This window comes from Podarcis vaucheri (assembly GCF_965113315.1).
Source record: "Podarcis vaucheri genome assembly, chromosome: 3".
NCBI lineage: Eukaryota > Metazoa > Chordata > Lepidosauria > Squamata > Lacertidae > Podarcis > Podarcis vaucheri.
In genome coordinates, this window is record NC_138761.1 from 118751148 (window position 1) to 118772661 (window position 21514).

Consider the following 21514-nt stretch of genomic DNA (forward strand, 5'->3'; position numbering starts at 1 on the left):
TGGTTTATTACCCCTCTTAAGGCTCCCAAATTATTTGAATTCCTTAACTTCTTCGGCTCATAGATATGCCTTTATAAAGGCAAGATTCAACACCTTCCCATCGAACGTGCTGAGAAATAGATTTTCCAATGGACAGATATCGCTCTTATGTGATTGTAACTGTGGGGCACCGGAATCGTTGCATCACATAATCTTTGATTGTGCTTTTCACTCATCGGCCAGGAGCAAGTTTCTTGATCCATATCTAAAGGGAATCGCCGATGATTCGAATGAAGCCAAACTGAGATATCTACTAAATGTTGAAGACCCCCTAAGATCACTCACGGTTGCCAGATTCTTGATCAGCGTCCTATCCCTAAAGAAGAAAAACGAACTCCTGTGCGGCTCCCTTTTAAACCATGATCTATGTTTTAGGATGTAACTAGGTGATATCACCACTGATGTCTTTTATTAATTTATGAGCAGAGGACGATGTTTATGCTGCAAATTTATTGTAATGTATGTTGTTGGTCTTTTGCTTATTTTGTTTTGGTTCTTGTCTGTTTTTTGTAAGTTTTTGGCTGTTTTAAATTTGGAGGTTTAAGTATATATATGTTGGTGGGAAACTGTCGTGTGACGGGCCAATGGCCGTAATAAATTTCAATCAATCAATCAATCAATCAATCAATCAATCAATCTGTGGCAGTAGCAACATGGCCACCATATAAATATATGGCAAAAAAATTAATAAGAAGATGCATGCTTGGGTCAAAGGTGGGTCCTAAGTCTGGAAATATTGATGGCCACTTCTTTAAAGTATTGGTTTTCAACTGCTTGATCAATATCAATTTGTGGGCCACAGCTGTCTGACCTTGGTGGTAACAGCACCAAGAGCGCCATAAAAGAAGGCTTGGGGAAACCAAGAGCAGCCAAGTGCTGAGATCATTGGCTAGAGCTGAAGGAGGTGTATGAGAGAAACCAAATGTCCCCAGGGGCAGCCTTCAAGGGAGCTGGGGAACCAAGAATCAAGAGTGTTGCTGAGTGCCTGAGGCAGTAAATGTTGTTATAGCAAAATGAAGACTCCAAAGAGAAGCCAAATACTCTCCAGGGCTTGTGGGCCAGACTGAAGACTGCAAGTATGGTCCTCAATACCTAGTTGTTGAGTGTTAACTGTGGGGAGTAAAGTAAAGGTAAAGGGACCCCTGACCATTAGGTCCAGTCGTGACCGACTCTGGGGTTGCGGCGCTCATCTCACTTTATTGGCCAAGAGAGCCGGTGTGCAGCTTCCAGGTCATGTGGCCAGCATGACTAAGCCACTTCTGGTGAACCACAGCAGCGCACAGAAACGCTGTTTACTTTCCCGCCGGAGCGGTACCTATTTATCTACTTGCACTTTGACGTGCTTTCGAACTGCTAGGTTGGCAGGAGCTGGGTTCGACCAACGGGAGCTCACCCCATCACGGGGATTCGAACCGCCGACCTTCTGATCGGCAAGTCCTAGGCTCTGTGTTTTAACCCACAGCGCCACCCATGTCCCTATGCTACTGTGGGGAGTAGCATAGGGTAATTGGGTATTGATTTAAGTACTTTTCCAGGCACACTTCAAAGTGTTGGTGCTGAACTTTAAAACCCTAAATGGCCTCAGCCCAGTATACCTGAAAGAGTGCCTCTACCCCCATCACTCAACCCGGACACTGAGGTCCAATGCTGAGGGCCTTCTGGCGGTTCCCTCGCTGCAAGAAGCCAAGTTATAGGGAACCAGGCAGAGGGCCTTCTCGGTAGTGGCACCTGCCCTGTGGAACGCCCTCCCATCAGATGTCAAAGAGATAAACAGCTATCTGACTTTTAGAAGACATCTGAAGGCAGCCCTGTTTAGGGAAGCTTTAAATGTTTGATGTTTTATCATGCTTTTAATATTCTGTTGGGAGCTGCCCAGAGTGGCTGGGGAGGCCTGGTCAGATGGGCAGGGTGTAAGTAATAAATTATTATTATTTTATTATTATTATTATTATTATTATTATTTAGGGGGAGGAATCACTTGGTGCTGTCTTCTCAAATCAGTTGTAACCTACTAAAATAAGCTTTCGGATTTCAATAAATGGTAGCCAGGTTAGGTTTAATATATAGAAAACTTTCAAGCTGTCATAACTATCTGCTTTTATTAACTGTTATTCAAAAGTAAAATATGGTTTACATTGTTTTATTACAGTGGTACCTCTAGATGCGAACGCGATCCTTTCCGGAGCCCCGTTTGCATCTTGAGTAGAATGCAACCTGCGACTGCGCGTCTGAGCGTGTGCGGGTTGCGATTCGGCGCTTCTGCGCATGTGTGTGATGTCATTTTGAGTGTCTGCGCATGCGCAAGCGGCAAAACCCGGAAGTAACCCTTTCCAGTACTTCCGGATCGCTGCAGGACATAACATGAAGCAAACATAACATGAGGTATGACTGTATATCGTATGGTTGTATTTGTCCCCTCTTTCTAGTATTTTATCACTTTGGGTCAGTTCAAAGAACAGTTTAACAGATAAGTTACTCCCACTATAAATATGACAAAAGACTCTTCTGAAAGGAGCCACATGGGATAAAATTGCTTGAGCGTGTAATGCCTTAAGAGAGAATATTATGAAAATGATATACAGGTGGTACATAACCCCAGTCAAGCTTGCAAAAATCTATCATTTGCCCGATAATAAATGTTGGAAATGTAGGGAAACTGAAGGTACTTTTTATCACCTTTGGTGGACGTGCCCTAGGATTAAGGCTTTCTGGGAAATGATATATAATGAACTGAAAAAGGTATTTAAATATACCTTCCTGAAGAAGCCAGAGGCCTTTCTCTTGGGCATTGTCGGCCAATTGGTGCCAAAGAAGGACAGAACTTTCTTTATGTATGCTACAACAGCAGCAAGAATACTCATCGCAAAGTATTGGAAGACACAAGATTTACCCACTCTGGAAGAATGGCAGATGAAAGTGATTGACTACATGGAATTGGCGGAAATGACTGGTAGAATCCGAGACCAGGGAGAAGAGTCAGTGGAAGAAGATTGGAAGAAATTTAAAGACTATTTACAGAAGTATTGTAAAATTAATGAATGTTAGAATAATGTTTGATTGAAGTTAAGCGGTTTCTAGCTGTAATGATATAAAAGAATATGGAAAAATTTGATTTCTAAATAGGTAAAAATTTAATGTTATAATATATTAAGATCAAAGATCAGGATAATAAGGAGGGAAAGAAATTGCTGAATTAATTAATTAATTGGAACACAAAAAAGGGAGGTATGAGGAGGTCAGGGAAACAAGGATATGAATGTAAGATATGGAAAGGTTGTTTTTTTCTTTTTCTTTTTTCCTTTTTACCTGTAAGTGTATTTATTTTCTTTTTTATTCTGTATTTTTATTTTTGTCTTGTACTTTTGTATCTCTTGTTTTTATGTAACTCCTTTTTCTGAAACTTTAATAAATATTTTATAAAAAAATAAAATAAAATTGCTTGAGCGGATCCTGAAATCATGCATGCATGGATTAAATCTATCAGGAGTTGGGTAAATATATAAACAAAAGGGACGTGGGTGGCGCTGTGGTTTAAACCACTGAGCCTCTTGGGCTTGCTGATCAGAAGGTTGGCCGTTTGAATCCCCGCGACAGGGTGAGCTCCCGTTGCTCTGTCCCAGCTCCTGCCAACCTAGCAGTCTGAAAGCACCCCAGTGTAAGTAGATAAATAGGTACCACTGCGGCGGCAACGTAAACAATGTTTCTGTGCACTCTGGCTTCCATCACGGTGTCCTGTTGTGCCAGAAGCAGTTTAGTCCTGCTGGCCACATGACCCGGAAAGCTGTCTTTGGACAAGCGCCGGCTCCCTCGGCCTGAAAAGCGAGATGAGCACTGCACCCCAGAGTCACCTTTGACAGGACTTACCGTATTTTTCGCTCTATAACATGCACCTGACCATAACACGCACATCGTTTTTAGAGGAGGAAAACAAGGGAAAAAATATTCTGAATGAAACAGTGGACGTATCATTTTTGTGCTTCATGCTGTGGCCACAGACATGTGATCTGATGGTGAATTTGGGGTGACCCAATGCAAAAATCCTGAGAATCCCTGTGGATCCATGCTTTGTAACCACGTTTTTGCACCATTGCAGCCCCAGGCAACAGTGGGTGCGTGATTTTTTTTGGGGGGGGCAGGCTGTAGCCATGGACATGCTATGTGCTCTGATGGTGAATTTTGGCTGACCCAATGCAAAGATCCTGAGGATCCATGTGGATCCATGCTTTGTAACCACGTTTTTGCACCATTGCAGCCCCAGGCAACAATGGGTGTGTGATTTTGGGGGGGCAGGCTGTAGCCATGGACATGCTGTGTGCTCTGATGGTGAATTTGGGGTGACCCAATGCAAAGATCCTGAGGATCCATGTGGATCCATGCTTTGTAACCACATTTTAAGTGGGGAGGGAAGGAAAAACACAGAAGGCTAAGAATGCAGGAGAGGGCTATAACGTGAGGAAAGGAAGGCAAAAGTTTCCCCCCACCCACCCACACAAGCCAGCCACTGTTTAAGGATTTCATCCTTTTAAATGGAAGAAAGCATATTTGAATGCTGTGTGTCTCCAAAAACAAAAAGCAGGAAGTCAAATCAGAATTTTAAGCCGAACCTGTAATCTCTCTTCCCTTCACAAACATTGTTCCTCTGGAGCAGGGAGAGGATAGAAGGACGGATGCTCTGCTTTCCTCTCTTCCTGCCTGGAGGGGAGGGGCTTTCCCTGCTCTTTGTTCCGTTTGAGCAAACACAGCAACGAAACAGAGAGGGCGGGCAGTAAGACCCTGAGGCAGAATGCAGGAAAGCTGCCACTTCCTCTCTTCAGGCTTCCCTTCTCCCTGAAGCGCGGTTTGATTTTTGCCTCATTTTTCGGCTCCAGGGACCACACATTCGCTGCATAACACGCACAGACATTTCCCCTTCCTTTTTAGGAGAAAAAATCTGCGTGTTATAGAGCGAAAAATACGGTAACTGTACAGGGGTCCTTTACCTTTACCTTTAAACACAAATTAAATGTTTTATCTTTTTTAAAAAGGAGGAGGAGGAGGAGGATCCTATCATTCTAGAATAAGGAAGCACACGTGTATTAAAAGCAAGCAAAGATTTGTTTTGGGACATGGAATTGCAAAACTGAAATTAAATAGGTCTGAATGAGTGCTGGTCTGGATAGCATCTAGGGAAGCTCGCCGTATAATCCTAGAAGTTGTATGGTGAGAATCAGCAGCAAATTCTCCTTCCACGTTTTTGCCTAGTGGCTCCAAGGTTCTTTGTAGCTTGCCTGCTTTGTAGCTTGCCTCTCAGGGGTCAGGTTTCAGAGAGAAAAGCTGTGAATTGGACACCTAATAAAACAGGATTCATGCTTTTTGAAGTTCATTTGAATCTGGCTTGATTGTTTATTACTCTGAGATCTCTAAAGGATTCGGAATATTGCGGAGGGGGATAGCCCCAACTTGGCTTTAGTAAAAACATTTGCAACCTGCTAAACCTTGGGGTTAGTAACGGCAATGATCTCACAATTTCGTTTCATTATTTTTTAATTGTAAATGATATGTTCCAGGACCTACGAAGGGTAAATGGCTCAGTATCGGAAAGACAAATTAAATGTTGCTTAATTCAAGGACCAGCTGTAGTACCGACAGGTGCAATGCAAATGTTATAGGAGCCAGCTAGCATAACTGAGGCTTGCCCTCAAAGGCCTGAAAGGGCTTTTGAGCCAACACACATTCATTAATTTTCGGCGGGTGCACGTGGGGAGGGAATCAACATGCAGACATACCACAAAGATACCTCACTTGGCCAGAGCTTGGTACTGATAACATCAAGGTTGCAGGTTCGCTCCCTGTATGGAACAGCTGTATATTCCAGCATTGCAGAGGATTGGACTAGATCAGGGGTGGCCAGCCCTCAAGAGACTGCGATCTACTTTCAGAATTAAAAACTGGCAGTGATCTCCCCCTGGTTTTTTTGGGTTCAGCTCAAAGTTGCTGAGCCTTTTTAGGGAGGAGAAAAGGCCCATTTATAAGAGGTTATAAAAAAAAGCTTTTTTTGGGGGGGGAGGTTCCCTGGTCCTGAATGGGGTAACTTTGCCCCTGAAGGACCAGGTGCGCAGCCTGGGAGTCATTTTGGACTCACAGCTGTCCATGGAAGCACAGGTCAGTTCTGTGTCCTGGGCAGCTGTTTACCAGCTCCATCTGGTACGCAGGCTGCCCACAGACTGTCTCGCCAGAGTGGTGCATGCTCTGGTTATCTACCGTTTGGACTACTGCAATGCACTCTACGTGGGGCTATCTTTGAAGGTGACCCGGAAACTACAACTAATCCAGAATGCAGCAGCAAGACTGGTGACTGGGAGCGGCCGCCGAGACCACATAACACCGGTCTTGAAAGACCTAGATTGGCTCCAAGTACGTTTCTGAGCACAATTCAAAGTGTTGGTGTTGACCTTTAAAGCCCTAAAAAGCCTCGGTCCAGTATATCTGAAGGAGCGTCTCCACCCCCATCATTCTGCCCGGACGCTGAGGTCCAGCGCCGAGGGCCTTCTGGCGGTTCCCTCATTGCAAGAAGCAAAGCTACAGGGAACCAGGCAGAGGGCCTTCTCGGTAGTGGCACCCGCCCTGTGGAACGCCCTCCCATCAGATGCCAAAGAGATAAACAACTACCTGGCATTTAGAAGACATCTGAAGGCAGCCCTGTTCAGGGAGTTTTTAATGTGTGACATTTTAATGTATTTTTAATCTTTGTTGGAAGCCACCCAGAGTGGCTGGGGAAACCCAGCCAGATGGGCAGGGTACAAATAAATTATAATTATAATTATAATTATAATTATAATTATAATTATTGATGTTGTTGTTGTTGCTGTTGCTGTTGTTGTTATTATTATTATTATTATTATTATTATTATTATTATTATTATATTTCGGGGGGTTAAAGGCAAGGGACAAAGGGGTATAGTCACTCACAAAGATCTCTATGGATCAAAACAACAGCCAGAGAAAGCTCTGTCTTCCCTTCCAGAGATCATACAACAATGGAGGCCAGGGTAATGGGGCAGGGCAGGAGTTAGTTTTAGCAACACTAAGGAAAGGGAGCCAGAGATCAACCGCGATCTACCAAAACCTCTCAGGGATCTAACAGTAGACCATGATCGACCTGTTGGACATCACTGGACCAGATGATCCTTAGGGTTCCTTCCAATTCTATAATTTTATGATAGCCTTGTCCTCCATGAATTTGTCTACTTCTCTAGGATTCTTCTCACTGCATCCAAACACAGAGGGCTTTGGCCAACAAAGTTCTCCTCAGATAGGACCTATGGAAATTAATGGATCTTATCCCTTAAACTGGGGACGTGGGTGGCGCTGTGGGTTAAACCATAGAGCCTAGGACATGCCGATCAGAAGGTCGGCGGTTTGAATCCCCGTGACAGGGTGAGCTGCCGTTGCTCGGTCCCTGCTCCTGCCAACCTAGCAGTTCGAAAGCATGTCATAGTGCAAGTAGATAAATAGGTACCACTCTTGCGGGAAGGTAAACAGCGTTTCCGTGCGCTGCTCTGGTTCACCAGAAGCGGCTTAGTCATGCTGGCCACATGACCCGGAAGCTGTACGCCAGCTCCCTCGGCCAATAAAGCGAGATGAGTGCTGCAACCCCAGAGTCGGCCACGACTGGACCTAATGGTCAAGGTTCCCTTTACCTTTACCTATTCCTTAAATTCAGTGGGTCTACTTTGTGTATGACTAACACTGGAGGGAACCCAAATAGAAGAAAGCTAATCCTCCTACAAATGAATCATGACCATGGAATTTTTCTGTGGTTTTGAACTACAAAGGGAGATACCTCACCCCCCCCTCCTTTCTTATTGTCTTGGCCAAGGTTCGAAATAGGGGAAATGCCAGAAGCCTAATAGACTGGGCAAATTGGGTACAAAACAAAACAAATTCTTTGGCCTAGGCTAGAAATTAAGTCCATGTTTATTTTCTCATGCTTTCCACTATGGCCGGCATTTACTCAGAATGAAGGGAGCAAGCGTTATTAGATTTCGTGGAATGTAAACAAACAGTTATTGGTAAATAGATTTTGGTGGTCTACTTGTTACACCACATGTCAGAAAAAGCATAGGGAGCTGGCCCTCGTTCAGACGCCTTTCAGGCATGGAGAAAACAAGACACATTTTATTAATTAAAGTTAACAAAAATACTCTGAGATTACAGCTAAATTGCATTAAAACATAACTCACTGGCAAAGGCTGCAAGCAAAATGTTGTCTTTTCCCCGCTCCTCTAGCTCTTCATACAATATTTAACCTGGACGCTGAAACAATAGAAGGAAATTCTGATTTGGTACTGTATAAGCGAGTCCAGCCGTGGCCGACTCTGGGGTTGTGGTGCTCATCTCGCTTTATTGGCCGAGGGAGCTGTCCCTGGATAATGTGGCCAGCATGACTAAGCCGCTTCTGGCGAACCAGAGCAGCGCACGGAAACGCCGTTTCCCTTCCCGCCGGAGCATTACCTATTTATCTACTTGCACTTTGACATGCTTTTGAACTGCTAGGTTGGCAGGAGCAGGGACCAAGCCATGGGAGCTCACCCCGTTGCGGGGATTCAAACTGCCGACCTTCTGATCGGCATGTCTTAGGCTCTGTGGTTTAACCCACAGCGCCACCCATGTCCATTCTACTGCCTAACAGTGTCCATTTCACCCAGGAGACCACAGCTGCAGAGATAGGAAAAGAAGAATCATTCTATTGTCTGGAGAAGTGACTTCCTGGTTCGTATGGAAGAAGAAGAAGAGTCTGGATTTGATATCCCACTTTATCACTACCCGAAGGAGTCTCAAAGCGGCTAACATTCTCCTTTCCCTTCCTCCCCCACAACAAACACTCTGTAAGGTGAGTGGGGCTGAGAGACTTCAAAGAAGTGTGACTGGCCCAAGGTCACCCAGCAGCTGCAAGTGGAGGAGTGGAGACGTGAACCTGGTTCACCAGATTATGAGTCTATCACTCTTAACTACTACACCACACTGGCTCTGGAGAAGCCAGTTTCAACCGAGTCCAGCAATGGAAGCATGCAGCTCTACTGAAGCAGCACTGGCTATTGAAATTTTGCGCTGCTAACAATTTCGTACCCCTGTGCCCCCCCCCCCATGCTACACCACTGGGCAATTTGGGGAAAGCTTGCCCTGCTTCTAGTTAGAATTCGGCCAGTGTGCATGTTTCCTTAGCCTCTGGATTTTTATTTTATTTTTTGTAATAAAAATGCTGGTTTTCGAAAAACAAATTCTGTTGCAGGATGCTCTCAATAGCTGGGCATGTAATATGAGAATCCAGTGCTCTTGGTGCCGATGTAACTATCCAAATCTAAGCATCGCTTTAAGGCATCCATGACTGAAAACTAGGCTCTCGTAGCCAAAACAAACACCTGACTCTGGCATGACACACAAAGGGCTTAATGTAAACACTTAATGAAGATATGCACAATGTGTACTTCATGTACAGATCCCGGGCATGGCAATTGAAAGCTGTCTTTAATAGTCTGCCAATTAAAGGACCTGTTCCCAATTTGCAGATTTGGCCTGTTGCATTCTGAGAATTGTTTAATATCCTTGATGCCTGTTTGTGTTAATGTTTGTGATTGAAGTTTTTCATTATTTGATGTTATATTTGGCCTTAGAATCAGAAATCTATTTGGATGGGTTGAAATCTACATTAGCAAGAAAGCCAAAGAAGTGTCTCACTGATGGCCCTTTAGTTCCCCTCCAGTGAAAAGATTTTTTTAAAAACCAGCAACGAAACCAACAACTTACTATTGTAGGTCTTTGAGCTGTGCTTCATTTTGCCAAAGAATTACAAAAACACTTTTTTCATATATAGAGAAAGAGAGTTCTGAAAAAGGGATGTGGCCCTCCAGCTGTCATGAGACTCCAAGTCCCAATGGTCAGGGATAACAGGAGCTGTAACTCAGAAACATCTGGAGGTCACAGATTCCCAATCCTGGTTTTAAATGAAGATAAAATAAGGAGGGGGCAGTGTTGGGGGTTGTAAGTCTCCCTTGTTAAGGACAATGATTTAATTTCCTGAAATGGGAATGTTTACTTATGTTAACTGTGTACTTTTAACATGACCCCCCCCCCAGCATAGCTCTCATGTGATTGGCTGATTATGAGTTACATGAGAGAGACATTCAATTCTGTTGTGACTGTTATTCCAGTAACTGTCGTTTTTAACTTTCTTTCTGCTTCTCTCTTTTTGTGTGAGGGAGAACGGCTGCTGAGAGTGGCTTCTCAGGATACTGCTGAGGACAGTGTTGTGTCAGTATGATCTGTTCGAAGTGAAACAGACAGAGGAAGATCCCAAAATGTTGCAGGAGCTCTCTGAAAGGAGCAAAGAGAATACTGCTGTAAAAGGTAAAGGGACCCCTGACCATTAGGTCCAGTCGTGGCTGACTCTGGGGTTGCGGCGCTCATCTCGCTTTATTGGCCGAGGGAGCAGGATTACAGCTTCCGGGTCATGTGGCCAGCATGACTAAGCCGCTTCTGGTGAACCAGAGCAGTGCACGGAAACGCCGTTTACCTTCCCGCCAGAGCGGTACCTATTTATCTACTTTGCACTTTGACGTGCTTTCAAACTGCTAGGTTGGCAGGAGCTGGAACCGAGCAACGGGAGCTCACCCCGTCACGGAGATTCAAACTGCTGACCTTCTGATAGGCAAGTCCTAGGCTCTGTAGTTTAACCCACGGCGCCACCCGCATCCCTGAATACTGCTGAGGAGAAAGTAAAAATACCTTTCATAAGAAACTGTTAAGGTCTAAGTGAGGTAAAAATCTGCTGCAAGTCTCAACACAGTTTTGTTTTTAAGTCCAAGTAAGAAGACTTCAGTCTATAATTCAAGTGAGAACGTACCCATGTTTGAATAAGCAATGAGATTGTAAATATATTCTTCTCAGTTATATGTTCATGAAAATAAGGTTCTTTTGAATATAAAGAATCTGGACATTGTATAGTCTTTATAAAGAAGCTCTCAATCACCTAGAAGTGTTATTTAGCTTCCTAGTTGTAAGCAGCCACGAAATTAAAAGACGCCTGCTTCTTGGGAGAAAAGCAATGACAAACCTAGACAGCATCTCAAAAAGCAGAGACATCACCTTGCCAACAAAGGTCCGTATAGTTAAAGCTATGGTTTTCCCAGTAGTGTTGTATGGAAGTGAGAGCTGAACCATAAAGAATTGATGCTTTTGAATTGTGGTGCTGGAGGAGACTCTTGAGAGTCCCATGGACTACAAGGAGATCAAGCCTATCCATTCTTAAGGAAATCAACCCAGAGTGCTCACTGGAAGGACAGATCCTGAAGCTAAGGCTCCAATACAGCCACCTCATGAGAAGAGAAGACTCCCTGGAAAAGACCCTGATGTTGGGAAAGATAGAGGGTAAAAGGAGAAGGGGACGACAGAGGACGAGATGGTTGGACAGTGTTCTCGAAGCTACCAGCATGGGTTTGACCAAACTGCGGGAGGCAGTGGAAGACAGGAGTGCCTGGTGTGCTCTGGTCCATGGGGTCACGAAGAGTCGGACACGACTAAATGACTAAACAACAACAAAAGTTGTAAGCTACTCTGCTACTTTGCATATCATCCAAATTTATTTTATAAACATAACATCCCTCCCAATGTTCTTCAACCAAGGATCCTCATATGTTGTTGGACTACAACTCCCATCATCCCTAGCCAGTTTAGCCAATGGTCAGGGATGAAGAGAGTTGGAGTCTAGCAACTTCTGGGGTCCCAAAGAGTTGTTGGACTCCAGCTCTCTTCATCCCTGGGAATCCAGAGAGCAAACCATAAAACCTCACAAGAAGAATAAGATAAAAGGCATGGAACCTGTTTTGCCACAAACACATGGTAGAATCCAGTATCATTTTGTCAGTTCATTCTTCTGGATGTCGGCAGGTGTCATGCTCCTATTGGGCATACCTTTTAGAAGAGCAGATTTTTCATTGAACATGAAAAGAAACTTCTTAATAGCAAGAGCACTTTGATAGTGGAACCCTCACTGGTTTTCTCCCAGTAAAGGTGAAATAACACTGAAATTCAAGAAGCGTTCTTGTACAAATTCTGCAATGATTTCTTAAAGACATGATTGGGAAAAGTCCAAAATTTATGCACTTGTCCCAAACACAAATCTCGCTTTACTGGCCGAGGGAGCCGACGTTTGTCCCCAGACAGTTTTTTCTGGGTCATGTGGGCAGCATGACTAAGGGTTGTGGCACTCATCTCGCTTTATTGGCCAAGGGAGCCAGCGTGCAGCTTCTGGGTCATGTGGCCAGCATGACTAAGCTGCTTCTGGCGAACCAGAGCAGCGCACGGAAATGCCGTTTACCTTCCCGCCGTAGCGGTACCTATTTATCTACTTGCACTTTGACGTGCTTTTGAACTGCTAGGTTGGCAGGAGCTGGGATCAAGCAACGGGAGCTTACCCCGCCACGGGGATTCGAACCGCTGACCTTCTGATTGGCAAGCCCTAGGTTCTGTGGTTTAGACCACAGCGCCACCCGTGTCCATTAAATAGAACATAGCAGGTAAAAAAAGAGATGCTCAGGAAAGAATTGTGGTTGCTTTAGAATTGCCGACTCACTGCATAGTCATGTGAACAGATTCATAATATGCATGCTTTGCCCTTAGACTGCATCCTGTGGGTGCTGCATAGACTCGGGAGCTGTGAATTTGTCATGGCAACAGCAGGAAATTGCTTGCAACTTAAGAATATAACCAAACAAAAAAAAAATATTGGCACCAAATACACTTGCAAAACCTCATCCAATGAAACAAACTTTTAAATATGTGGTCAGAAATCATTTGCTTTGTAACGACTCGGGATGCTTTTACACTACTACATTATTCTAACTGTAAAATTTGGATCTGGATTACTATTTAGGGATCCAGATTAATTAAAACCTATTGGCTTCTGGAGCTTTAAAACGATTGCGGCATTTTCACTTGCTCTGTAAGCAAATAACAACTACTAATAGCCAAAAGTGCAGCCAGCAATATCCAAACGGCAAAGTCATCAGATTTTTTTGACATGCACAATATTGACTAAATTAGCGCTAACACATTCCCAGCCGTTGCTGTGGGAAGTTTAAAGCCATGCATGTAAATACTTTCCCATGCCTATTTGCCATGCACAAATGTTTGCATGTGCATAGCATATGTGATGCTGCATAAGCACTTAATAAAAAGGGTGAGAGCGCATTTGTGTGTGTGCTTGACCACAGCTGCACATCTAATTGCATGTGAAGAACAAGTCGTTTCATTGCCACAATAGGAATACATTGCTTGGAAGATACAGTCCCACATGTGTTTCTCGTTTTCTTTACTGACGACAATAAATTGAAAAACAGTAGCTGGGACAAGATGTTCATACATCCTTCAGCCTACAAGAAGCCGAAATGACAACAGGAATGTGGGGTTGGTCATCTTTCATTTCACTCCAGATCAGTAGTTTATAAACTTTCCCATCCTAGAGCGCATCTGGACAACCATAATTTGAGCAAGGCTCTCTTTGTTTTGTTCTTACATACAACCGTCTGTTTCAGTGCTGATTTCAGAAGAAGCCTGCCTGCAGGGGCGGAGGAAGGGGGGCAGTGGGAGCGGGTTGCCCCGGGTGTCACCACTGAGGGGGGTGACAAAATGGCGGGCGGCACTCACCACGGGCCTGCAGAACGCCTGAGCCATGCATCTCGCCTGGAGAGAATATTATGAAAATGATTTACAGGTGGTACATGACCCCAGTCAAGCTATCATTTGCCCGATAACAAATGTTGGAAATGTAAAGAAACGGAAGGTACATTCTTTCACCTTTGGTGGACGTGCCCAAAGATTAAGGCTTTCTGGGAAATGATATATAATGAACTGAAAAAGGTATTTAAATATACCTTCCTGAAGAAACCAGAGGCCTTTCTCCTGGGCATCGTCGGCCAATTGGTGCCAAAGAAGGACAGAACTTTTTTTTATGTATGCTACAACAGCAGCAAGAATACTCATTGCAAAGTATTGGAAGACACAAGATTTACCCACTCTGGAAGAATGGCAGATGAAGGTGATCGACTACATGGAATTGGCAGAAATGACTGGCAGAATCCGAGACCAGGGAGAAGAGTTGGTGAAAGAAGACTGGAAGAAATTGAAAGACTATTTACAGAAATATTGTAAAATTAATGAATGTTAGAAGGATGTTGGATAGAAACTAAGGGGTTTCTAGCTGTAATGCTTTAGGAGATACGAAAAAAAAAGGTTTATAAATGGGTAAAAGCTTAATGGTAAGGATTTGCTGAACTAACAAACTTAAGTGGAATACAAAGAAGGGAGGTATGAGGAGGTCTGGGGAAATAAGCGTAAGGAAGATATATTATGGAAAATTATTTGTTTTTTTAACTGTTTTTATGTTGTATTTTGTATTTTGTTTCTTTTTATTTTTTATTTTTTTCATTGTTATATTTTAAAAAACTTTAATAAATATCTTTTGGGGGGGGGAGAGCCATGCATCTCGCCCAAAATGGTTGAAGATAATGCTTTATTATTATTATAGAAAGTGGCTTTGTTGGGTGCTATTTTGGATTAGATGAACTGATATATAAGCTGTGGAACCTGGAAACAAGAAGAACTACCGGCGAAAGAAGAATGGCAGACGAAATTAATGGACTATGCAGAATTAGATAAGATGACAGGAAGGATTCGAAACCTGCAGGATCAGAGATTCTCAGAGGACTGGAGTAAATATGGGAATTATTTGAAAAGCAATTGTAACCAACAGATTACACTAGTAGGATTGCAAGACGTTTTGTAAGGAGGACTATGTGAAATACTGCAGAGGAAAGTATGAAGAAAATTATTAGTGAAGAACTATTAAAAGTAATCCCCTTCATGGATCACTGCCTTGCTGTGGCGAAGGGGCTTGAATAACTCAGAGAAGCTATGAGCTATGCCGTGCAGGGCCACCCAAGACGGACAGGTCATAGTGGAGAGTATTGACCAACTGTGATCCACCTGGAGCAGGAACCGGCAAGCCACTCCAGTATCCCTGCCAAGAAAACTCCATGGGCAAAGACAATAGGCATATAAAAGTTAAGACAGTGTTCTCGAAGCTACCAGCATGAGTTTGACCAAACTGCGGGAGGCAGTGGAAGACAGAAGTGCCTGGCGTGCTCTGGTCCATGGGGTCATGAAGAGTCGGACACCACTAAATGACTAAACAACAAATTAAAAGTAATAGTGAAATTAATGAAATGCAGATTAAGTGATAAAGACTGAAAAATCTTCAGATGTGGTTGATGGAAGTCCAAAACATTGTATAAGAAAAGAAAATATGTTATATGATTTGTGGAAATTTTATGTTTGTGTGTGTGTGTGTGTGTGTGTGTGTGTGTGTATACAGTGGTACCTCGGGTTACATACGCTTCAAATTACATACGCTTCAGGTTACACACTCCACTAAGCCAGAAATAGTGCTTCAGGTTAAGAACTTTGCTTCAGGATAAGAACAGAAATTGTGCAGCAGCGGTGGTGCGGCAGAGGGAGGCCCCATTAGCTAAAGTGGTGCTTCAGGTTAAGAACAGTTTCAGGTTAAGTACGGACCTCTGGAACGAATTAAGTACTTAACCCGAGGTACCACTGTGTGTGTGTGTGTGTGTATACACGTTTCGACTCTGGAACGATCGAAAACCGGAAGTGATTGTTCTGGTTTTTGGATGATTTTCGGGAGCTGAACGTCAAGCGCGGCTTTCGATTGGCTGCTGGACACTGCGTCTTGATTTTCAAACTGTTCTAGGAGTCAAATGGACTCCCAGAATGGATCAAATCCGAAAACCAAGTTACGACTGTAGGGGGCAAATGAAGAATCGGACGTTCTTTACTTTCTGAATCTTTTTTAAAAAACTCTTTTCTGCTCTTTATTTTTTATTTTTCTATCCCCCCTCCATTTTGTGTTTTTATTGAATCTAGATAAAAGCCTTGGTTTAGTTAAAAGGGTGGGGGGAGATATTAAATTTTGTATTTTTCTCTATAAACCTTTATTTATTTATTTTTAAAAAACAGAAGACAAAAGCCAAAACACCGCAAAATTGTTTTATGGAGCCATTTTCGGGGCTATGGCTAATTTCCTTCTCTCTGTCTGAAAGTCAGAAAGGGGCCAAATCACAAAAGCCTATTGGACTATGGATGTGGGGAAAGTCTTATTCATTTTGCTGTTAAAGCCCAATCTATTAAATTTGGGCTTTCCAAAACAGCATGAGAACCAAAACACACCCATTCTTCAAAATTTGCACTTGCCTAAATTTTGATGCAGTTCTCTAAACAATGTTTACAAATAGTAGGGGAAAGTGTGCATTAAAATGAAGATATTTGTTAAAATAACATTAAATATGCATTATATTATGGGCAGCGCTTTTTTCTGGGGGTGCGCTGGGGTACACCTACCCCTAAACATTTTGTGGATCTTTGTACTTTTGTCCATTTTCTGTATTTATTTTTCCCCATTTGAACTCTAAAATGGTGATTTTCTTGAGTTAAAATGAGAATACCCCTAAACTTTTTTTTAAGGAAAAAAAGCACTGGTTATGGGAAATTGCTTGCGAATGTGTACATTACTCAAAACTACATATGTATAAAAATGTGTTTATTAGGAGAAATTTGTACTAAATGCTGATGGTTTTTCATTATTACTTTTGAAATAAAAAATTTGCAAACAATTGCAGAAATGCAGAGAACTGAAATTAAGATTGGAGAAATGAGAAAGTGGCGGAACAGATCCTTCCATCCTTATTATCCCAGACCAAATTCCCCATCACAACTCGCTTTTTTGGTCATCTGTCTCTTGCTCTGTCTGAGACAACAGTGGTGGTGAGAAGCAGGGACGGGAACAAGCCCTTTTCTTTTATGGATTATTTACCTGTCTTTTCATTTAGCCTTTTCCTTTCATGTTGTCGTTAAATAAAGTGGACAGGAACCTTCTGCATAGAAATTCCATCTCTTTATCTTATGGCCCTTTCACTGTGAAAGAGGGAATGAAAGGACCAGGGTAAAAGTGAAGCAGATAACAAAGCCCCTTCATAGGTAGAGGATAAGCAAATTGTAGGACAAGCAAATCTATGAAAAAAGGAATGTGCAGCATGACAGATATGAAGAGGATGTGCTCCACAGCAAGGACACATCATGTCTTATAGGTTATGGAGACCCTGAGCAGGTTGCATGGGTAAGATGTTTGAAGAAACCTTCCTCCAGTTGGCTAGGGATGATGGGAACTGCAGTTCAAAACATCTGCAGTTCAAAACATCTTCTTAGATGAAGAAGGTTTAACCATCTTGAACTACTCATCCCTGAAACATTCTTGGGAATCCCTTCTTGTGTAAACAACCCCAAATAGAAACAGAAGTTCAACATCAGTTAATGCTTCAGATCATACTCATAATCACAGATCCAGTGTTTGAAGTTTTGGATGAAATTGCGAAAAGCTTTGTATGCTTACACAAACTGGCAAATAAGGAAATGTCACACCCAGAATTCCTTTTTAGTATAGAACTCATCAGGTGTACTTTTCCTTTGCTTCATCTAGTACAGACAGGAAAACAGCTTGCCGATATGTGATTTGATCACATCCACATTTACTCTGAAGTAACGTAAAGGTAGGGACGTGGGTGGCGCTGTGGGTTAAACCACAGAGCCTAGGACTTGCCGATCAGAAGGTCGGCGGTTGGAATCCCCGTGACGGGGTGAGCCTCCGTTGTTCAGTCCCTGCTCCTGCCAACCTAGCAGTTTGAAAGCATGTCAAAATGCAAGTAGATAAATAGGTACCGCTCCAGCGGTAAGGTAAATGGCATTTCCGTGCACTGCTCTGGTTTGGCCGACTCTGGGGTTGCGGCGCTCATCTCGCTTCATTGGCCGAGGGAGCCAGTGTACAGCTTCCGGGTCATGTGGCCAGCATGACTAAGCCGCTTCTGGCGAACCAGAGCAGCGCACGGAAACGTCGTTTACCTTCCCGCTGGAGCGGTACCTATTTATCTACTTGCACTTTGACGTGCTTTCAAACTGCTAGGTGGGCAGGAGCAGGGACCGAGCAACAGGAGCTCAACCCATCGCAGGGATTCGAACCGCTGACCTTCTGATCGACAAGTCCTAGGCTCTGTGGTTTAACCCACAGCGCCACCCACATCCCAGACTAGTAGGAAGCATCTGTCCAAAAGCCAAGGCATGTGGCAGGTGGGCTATAGAGCTTCCTTCATTGCCTTGGGAGGAATAATAATAATAATAATAATAATAATAATAATAATAATAATAATAATAATAATATACCCCGTCCATCTGCCTGTGTAGATCTGCTGCTTGTGGAGGACCCATTCATATTCTGGGCTTGACTCTGTCATGCAACTGCCCTCCACCAGGGGGGCTGTGAGGAATATACACTCAGTGCCTAAGCCAAGTCCAACCTAACACCTGGAATCAATAAAGTTGTAGTCAATTTTTAAAATCCCAGAATGTGGTCCTGTCCAGTTTGTCTGCCTTCTTGGCTCTGGCCTCTCTCCTGGTGTGTGTGTGTGTGTGTGTGTCACTGTGGGTGGGTCTGCAATGGATGCCTCAGATAATGTGTGTGATGTGCTTTAAGCGCTCAAGAATTACATATTTTAAAAATACGGTTATTTATAACAGAGGGCACGATGACCTAAAGCCGGTCATGCTCACTGTTTGGGCAGGATAACTTCAACCAAGCCTTTAGCAGGCCGCAGAACAGCTGGAGGAGGTTGCACAATGAACAGACCTGGTCTGAATTCAAAAGGGTCTGCAAGTTGCAACATGTACATGTTATATACACATCGTTTTCCAGTTCCTAAATTCTTGCCCTTAAGAAGATTAATAAGCTCTTCATTTGATTTCTCAATGCCGTACTTTTTCCTGGCGCAGCAGGGATGAACATTCTTTATATATATACATATATATATATATATATATTCACCCATGAAGGGCCAGAATGTCTCCTTAAATTCAGCTGGTAGTTGGAATGTAATCCAGATTTTGTTTTTGTGCACAATGTTTAAAGAAAACGGAATGCCTTCAGCGGAGTAGGAAAGGCTACATAGCCTTTAGAAATGTTACCACAGCAGCGGTAAAGCGCTGGAAAAATCCAAATAGTTATTAAAATGTTAAACCTCAATTGTTTAGGAATTAGGCGCATAGCTGAAATCACTTCCCCACCCGCAGTGTGAGCAACATGCTCTTTACCTTGGGAGAACAATTTAAATGCTGTATACTCCAGATTGATTAACATCATCTGAAGCTTATACAGAGTCATGGGACCATCCAGCACATAATTTGTACTGGCATCCAGGGGCTCAAGTAGAGGCTATTTCCTAGCATCTGGAACCTGAGAAATGGAAGGCCATAGCCTAGTGGTGAAGCACTCACCTTGCATACAGAAGGTTAGAAATTATGATATATGTAACTGCTAAAGATGAGGTAAAATGAAAATCAGATGGGGGGACTTGGGGAAGCTCACCTAACAATGTTTAGAAAAAATAAGGATAAGACAAGAATTTGTTTGTATTGTTTGTTTTTCTGGTTGTGTTTATTTGTGTTATAAAATGAATAAAAAAATTGGGGGGGGGAACCATTGGTCACATGGGAGGTATCTAGTGAAAGAGAGATTCCATTTCATATGAAGCAAGATGATTGTGTTTTAGAATCCACTGTGAACACTGCCAAGTTGAATAGAGTGTTGGAGTGCTTCTCTGATTGAAAAGAAAGCAAAGCTGTAGGAGAAGGTGAAATTGGAAATTTATCTTAGGAGCTGCATGACATGACCTAATGGAGATATAGAAGGCTGAGTGCTGAGCTCTGGAAAGAGAGGAAAATACAGTTGTTTGGGAGTTAGAAGAAGAGACTCTAAGCCCATGCTTGGACAAGCATGTGACTTTAAATACAGCGGTACCTCAGGTTAAGTACTTAATTTGTTCCGGAGGTCCATTCTTAACCTGAAACTGTTCTTAACCTGAAGCACCACTTTAGATAATGGGGCCTCCTGCTGCCACTGGAAAATGATTTCTGTTCTCATCCTGAAGAAAAGTTCTTAACCTGAAGCACTATTTCTGCATTAGCGGAGTCTGTAACCTGAAGCGTATGTAACCCGAGGTACCACTGTATTATGTTTTAATTCATCTACAACTATCAGTTTCTTCAAGTACACTTTTTGAATGTTAAAGTCTGGACATTGGTTTAATATTCAAAGAAGGGTGTCAGTCTTATATATGATTTGAGCTTCTTAGCTTCTTTGAGCTTCACTACCCTTACATCAATGACAAACCTAGACAGCATCTTAAAAAGCAGAGACACCACCTTGCCAACAAAGGTCCGTATAGTAAAAGCTATGGTTTTCCCAGTAATGATGTATGGAAGTGAGAGCTGGAACATAAAGAAGGCTGATCATTGAAGAATTGATGCTTTTGAATTATGGTGCTGGAGGAGACTCTTGAGAGTCCCATGGACTGCAAGAAGATCAAACCTACCCATTCTGAAGGAAATCAGCCCTGAGTGCTCACTGGAAGGACAGATCGTGAAGCTGAGGCTCCAATACTTTGGCCACCTCATGAGAAGAGAAGAAGGAGAAGAGTTTGGATTTGATATCCCGTCTTTCACTCCCTTTTAAGGAGTCTCAAAGCGGCTAACATTCTCCTTTCCCTTCCTCCCCCACAACAAACACTCTGTGAGGTGAGTGGGGCTGAGAGACTTCAAAGAAGTGTGACTGGCCCAAGGTCACCCAGCAGCTGCATGTGGAGGAGCGGAGACGCGAACCCGGTTCCCCAGATTACGAGACTACTGCTCTTAACCACTACACTACACTGGCGTTTCAGAAGACTCCCTGGAAAAGACGCTGATGTTGGGAAAGATGGAGGGCACAAGGAGAGGGGGACGACAGAGGATGAGATGGTTAGACAGTGTTCTCGAAGCTACCAACATGAGATTGACCAAACTGCGGGAGGCAGTGGAAGACAGAAGCACCTGGCGTGCTCTGGTCCATGGGGTCACGAAGAGTCGGACACAACTAAACGACTAAACAACAACAACAACAACACAACCCTTACATCAGCAGGCCATTGGGATCTTATGCTGAAGGTGCGTCACTGAAGGAGAGACAGTGGCTACAGCGGAACCTCGTTTTACGTACCGTCCTCCTTGCAAACGCTGCAGGTTACAAGCTCCACTAACCCGGAAGTAGATGCCCCTTGTTACAAACTTTGCCCTGGGATGTGAGCGGAAGTTGCGCGTCGGCGGCGCAGCAGCAGCAGGATGCGCCATTAGCGAAAGTGCGGCTCATGTTAAGAACGGCTTTGGGTTACAAACGGACCTCCGGAACAAATTAAGTTCATAACTGGAGGTCCCACTGTATTTTGACTTCGTGCTGATGCTGTCTGCTTAAAGGAGAGAGAGAGAGAGAGAGAGAGAGAGCGCACTATAA